Genomic DNA, 6,214 nt, shown 5'->3' with positions numbered 1-6,214 from the left:
GTTTGTTCTTCCTTATTTCACCAACATCATGCTGGCTTGGTGAATGCTATTTTCTTCTTCTCTTTGAACACAAAAGGAGCAGCCGGCAGCGCAGACTGCACTCTTGTCCCGGTCGTGGGACACAGAGCCAATGCCACACCGCCTGGCACGGCATGGCTCGGCCCCAGCTCAGACCGTGATGCACCGGGAGGTGTCTGGGCATGCCTGCAGCCACCGGGGCAAGCATCATTGATGCTGTTCATCTCTGGGCACCGCGGATGCTCGGAGCACAATGCCTCGCTCCTCACTGGTCCCACTTCCTCGCTCAGAGGTGCACACACACTAGGTGCAGCGCGAACCTTTAGGAAGGTTGTGCCTGGCAAATATCTGTTACCTGCCTGCCTGCCTGTGGGAAACTACAGCGGAAGCAGGACCAAAAGCTTTCTCCAGTGCCTAGGAGACATCTGTTTCACATTAGCTAGCATATAGCAGGAATTATTCAGGCACAGAATGGTCCAGCCACTCACACAACAGAGCTCAGGGTGTAGCGCTGAGGCCATGAAGAAAGTTAGCAGAGCAAAGCAGCAGCAAGCAGCAGTTGTATATTGGGCACGGGGAATGGGAGCACCACAATGTCAGGCTGATCGACCTCCAGAGCCAGGCGACCTGGGACAACCTGTAAAAATGAGACCTTTAAAAATATAGGAATAACATCATGCAGTGTCATGCAGGAGCAGGGGAGAGAGGCACAAACAGTTCAGTATTACACCAAAAATTATCAAGTGCTCAAAAGTTTCAGTAGCTCTTTTAGAGAAACAATATGGGAATTCAGTATTAAGGAAGTGGAGTCCAGTAGTTAGAGCACAGGGCTGGGAGCCAATGCTCACGCTCTCCTTTTGGCTCTGCTACTCACTCTCTGTGTGGCCTAACCCAAGCCATTTAATCTCTTTGTGCAATCTGCACCACAGTATAATAGTCTTTTACAGACATGTTGTAAGGCTCAAATAACTAGCGTTTGGTAATGTAGTTTGTGATGAAAGGTGTTAATGAGTATAAAGCATCATCACTAGTTATATTACTATATCTATACCCAGCCTAACAAAAACTGCTGCTTGAAGTGTAGCTGCAGGTATTCCTTTACATGATTATACAAGAAATTTTAACACATCATTTGTCTTTGCAGGAGTAGAAGTTGGATAATTGATTTCATCCAGTTTTCTTTCTTCTTAAATGAAGTGCATATTTGCTTATGTTAATGTTGAGAACTTCATCCCATTGTTTGAGTACAATGGGAATAATTCTCAGCTCCTTTGAATTGCCACAGGTCCTTTGATTTCAACCGTGCTGCAATTACCAAAAGGAAGACTCAAAATTAATATTTCAGAAAGCTCAGAGGGTAAATTTTACTAGTTAGTCACATTTTAGATTGCTATCATTATTTCCTCATACTCACCCTGTGGCAGTATTTAAAAGCTGTTATGACATAGGGCTCTATGGTGTTGGCCACAGAACAATTAGGATATACTAGCAAATGTTGTAAAATAGCCATAACGTTCACAGTTGTAAAACTGAGCTGTACTTCCCTAAGAACATGCCAACTTATGAGATTTCTTTTATTTCCATTGCTTGTGGTTATTGCCTAATTATTTGTTTCCACATCTGACAGGCCATCAGTATAACTACTCATCTAAATGTAGGAAGAAAGATTATGAGCAATACTAACAAGCACAGTAGCAAAAAAAGTATATTGCAAACATGAAAGGCCTTAGGGCATGAGAGTGCTTTGACCCAAGCCTATTGTAGAAACGAGTTCTCAAAAAGAAGCAGTGGCAAATTCATAGAACCATAGAATTGTAGAATCATAGAAATGTTGAATTGTTTGGGTTGGAAGGGACCTTAAAGATCACCTAGTTTCAACTCCCCTGCCATGGGTAGGGACACCTCCCACTAGACCAGGTTGCTCAAAGCTCCATCCAACCTGGCACTGAACACTTCCAGGGATGGGGCATCCACAACTTTTCTGGGAAACCTGTTCCAGGTTCCACCATCCTATGAGTAATGAATTTCTTCTTTATATATATTATAATTTAGAGGAAGAGCAATAGTAACTCTCTAGCATGATAGCTAAGACAATCACATACATGTGTGCAGTCAGTTTTCCTGTGAAGGAAATGATCCAATGAGCTGACATGCAGCAAAAATTAGCAAGCAACACCAATGAAGACTTAGTAAGTCACGTCCTCACGAAGGTCCACATCAAGGAGAGGAGTGGATAACATAAAGAAGAATGAGGGAAGGAAGCACTGAAGATGTCTGCAAGCTTGTAAGAATTAAAATGAAAAGCAGATGGAACCATCTGAAATATACACAAAAAGAACAATTTCCAGACTCTTCAGCTCACTCAGAAAAGCCAAAGAGAGAACAATTAAACTAGTGACAAAAGACGATTACAGTCCAGAGACCATTAGTGAGACCATGGAACAAGTCAAAGTATCTTTAAACCTAATTAAGAACAGAATGTGGCAGCAGAGGCAGCCACAACAGGGTTACTGAGCAGTCTGAATAAAAGATGGGGAAATGTTCTTGTATTTAATGACAGCAAACTACCAATGAAGAAAGTTACACAGTAAAGAATGAGAAAATATTTAGAAGAAAATGAGAAACAAACAAACAAAAAGTCAATTTATCTTCTAAAAGACTCTTTCAGTTCTAGGAAATGAACTAGATTTTAAAGGTTGACTAGGAAATAGCTACTTTTTCACTGATCCCTGTCCACACATATCAAAAAAAGCAGAAATACAATATTTTAGCTTAAGATCTATATTTCACCTGGGATATAGGCTGCACAAAAGCATGGATCAAAGAGAAGTGGATATCAGTTTATGAAAAACACTGTCTTTTCTTCATTGTACAACAAAAGTGATAACTCAGAACATTCATGGTTCAACTGCAGTATTGCATAGATTAACCATATAACTTATGATCTGAATGCTAGAATTCTGTTGTCCATCCATTACTCAACAAAGCAACATAACTTTATCATTTTAGCTGACATTTATTTTAGTAAATAAATCAAAGAATGACTGTATAGAAGTTGAATTGTGATCACTTAACAACACTACATTTACAGCAAAATAATTTTATGCTGGTGGCTAAAATTAGACAGTTAAGCTTGAAACATTTAATATAATTTATTTTATTCTTAGATACCCTAGAAATACCTACCTGGGAGTCCAGATAATTTTGATATTATAAATTTAATGCCAGACAAATTATTCATAAAATTAAACCCCAGAGTGTTTTGTTGTTGTTTTCCAGTTCTGTATCTCTGGGCATTGTAAAGGTCAAAATATCTCATATGTTCAAATTTCTGCCTTGTATTTTTGATGCTGTACCATACTGATACCCATCATACAGAGGTAATGAATCATAAGGTTAGTGGCATACCTGTAGTCACTCAGGAATCGTGGAGAGCAGTACCTTGATATGAACTCTGCTGTTTTAGACTACAGATATACTTCTAGATCATCCTGGGAAAGAAGATCCCAGGATCTTATCTCAAGGGCAAAAGAAAGAATGGCCTTTCTAGTACAGGTATAGTGAGAGAGGTCAACATAAAGCCTTCACTCAGGAATTCTTTGGCAATATCTATCTCCTCGTGGCAGTGTGGTGACAGAAATGTCATCAACTACAGCAGTGTCACAAAGAGATAAATTCTCTTACAATATCAAAAGGCAATTAGGCCTATTGTAGTAGTTTTCACTTTAACATTATAACAACTGGTTACAGCTGTCCAGAGAACTATCCAAGCTTCTGAAAAAATAATGACAGCTGAGGGTCAGTGGAGCCTAGAAAATAATTCATCTCGCCAAGGCTGATTTTCTTTTACCCAGACATAGACTTCCAGTTTCATTTCAGATGCCCTGGGTATCTGAGATATCTGATTCATAGGTGTGACACAGGACTTAAGACCTGTGCCTTTTTGAAATACAGTGGGTAACCAGATGAAGACATCTAATATATCTTTAATATATATAATTTAATATATAATATATAATATCTTTTATTTTTCTTAGAGTGCAAGAGCCCTCTAGTCCCATATGTAATAAGTCAAGCAGGAAAGGTAGGAAAACAGCATGGCTGAACAAGTACCTGCTCGTCAAACTTAGGCAAAAGAAGGAAATGCTCAGATGGTGGAAACAGGGCCATGTGCCCTGGAAAGAGTACAGAAACATTGTCCAAACATGCAGGGATGGGATCAGGAAAGCCAAGGCACTGACAGAATTAACTTCAAAAGGGCTGCAAAGAATAACAAGAAAGTGTTCTACAGGTGCATTGGCCTCAAAAAAAAAAAAAAAAGACTAAGGAGAGTGTACCACCTCTGACAAATGAAGACGGATAAGTGGTAACAACAGATGTGGAGAAGGCAGATGTACTTAACAATTTCTTTGTCTCAGTCTTCACTAGTGGTCAGGCTCCCGACATCTCTGCTGTCCCTGAACCTCTAGACAGGCGCTGGGGAAACAAAGTCCCTCCCACTGTAAGAGAAGAGCAAGTCTGGGACCTCCTGACGCAACTTAACTACTGCATGTCTATAGGGCCTGATGACATATCACAGAATCACAGAATCACAGAATCGTCTAGGTTGGAAGTGACCTCCAAGATCACCGAGTCCAACCTCTGACCTAACACTAACAAGTCCTTCACTAAACCATGTCACTAAGCTCAACATCTAAACATCTTTTAAAGACCTCCAGGGATGGTGACTCAACCACTTCCCTGGGCAGCCCATTCCAATGCCTAACAACACTTTCAGTAAAGAAGTTCTTCCTAATATCCAACCTAAACCCCCCCTGGCGCAACTTTAGCCCATTCCCCCTCGTCCTGTCACCAGGCACGTGGGAGAATAGACCAATCCCTACCTCGCTACAGCCTCCTTTAATGTACCTACAGAGAGCGATAAGGTCACCCCTGAGCCTCCTCTTCTCGAGGCTGAACAACCCCAGCTCCCTCAGCCGCTCCTTGTAAGACTTGTTCTCCAGACCCCTCACCAGCTTCGTTGCCCTTCTCTGGATTCTCTCGAGCACCTCCATGTCCTTCTTGTAGTGAGGGGCCCAAAACTGAACACAGTACTCGAGGTACAGCCTCACCAGAGCCGAGTACAAGGGGACAAACACTTCCCTAGACCTGCTGGCCACACTGCTTCTTATACAAACCAGGATGCTGTTGGCCTTCTTGGCCACCTGAGCACACTGCTGGCTCATATTCAGCCGACTATCAACCAATACGCCCAGGTCCTTGCCTGCCAGGCAGCTTTCCAGCCACTCATCTCCCAGCCTGTAGCGCTGCTTGGGGTTGTTGTGCCCCAGGTGCAGGACCCGGCACTTAGCCTTGTTGAACTTCATACAGTTGGCCTCAGCCCATTGGTCCAGCCTATCCAGATCCTCCTGCAGAGCCTTCCTACCCTCGAGCAGATCGACACACGCACCTAACTTGGTGTCATCTGCAAACTTACTGAGGGTGCACTTGATCCCCTCATCCAGATCATCGATAAAGATATTAAAGAGGACTGGCCCCAGTACTGAGCCCTGGGGGACGCCACTAGTGACCGGCCTCCAACTGGATTTGACTCCATTCACCACAACTCTTTGGGCCCAGCTATCCAGCCAGTTTTTAACCCAACGAAGCGTATGCCAGTCCAAGCCATGAGCAGCCAGTTTCTTGAGGAGAATGCTGTCGGAAACGGTGTCAAAAGCCTTACTGAAATCAAGGTAGATCACATCCACAGCCTTTCCCTCATCCACTAAGCATGTCACTTTGTCATAGAAGGATATCAGGTTCATCAAGCAGGACCTACCTTTCATAAACCCATGCTGACTGGGCCTGATCGCCTGGTTGCCCTTCAAGTGCCATGTGATAACACTCAAGATAATCTGCTCCATGAGCTTCCCTGACACTAAGGTCAAACTAACAGGCCTACAGTTCCCTGGGTCTACCTCTGGCCATTCTTGTAGATGGGCGTCACATTTGCTAGCCGCCAGTCAACTGGGACCTCCACTGATAGCCAGGACTGCCGATAAATGATGGAAAGCAGCTTGGCCAGCTCCTCTGCCAGTTCTCTCAGTACCCTCGGGTGGATCCCATCCGGACCCATCAACTTGTGTACATCCAAGTGCTGTAGCAGGTCGCCAACCATTTCCTCGTGGATTATGAGGGCCACATTCTGCTCCCCATC

Source organism: Cygnus olor, chromosome 2, assembly GCF_009769625.2.
Source record: "Cygnus olor isolate bCygOlo1 chromosome 2, bCygOlo1.pri.v2, whole genome shotgun sequence".
Classification (NCBI taxonomy): Eukaryota; Metazoa; Chordata; class Aves; order Anseriformes; family Anatidae; genus Cygnus; species Cygnus olor.
This window is presented reverse-complemented; position numbering follows the sequence as displayed.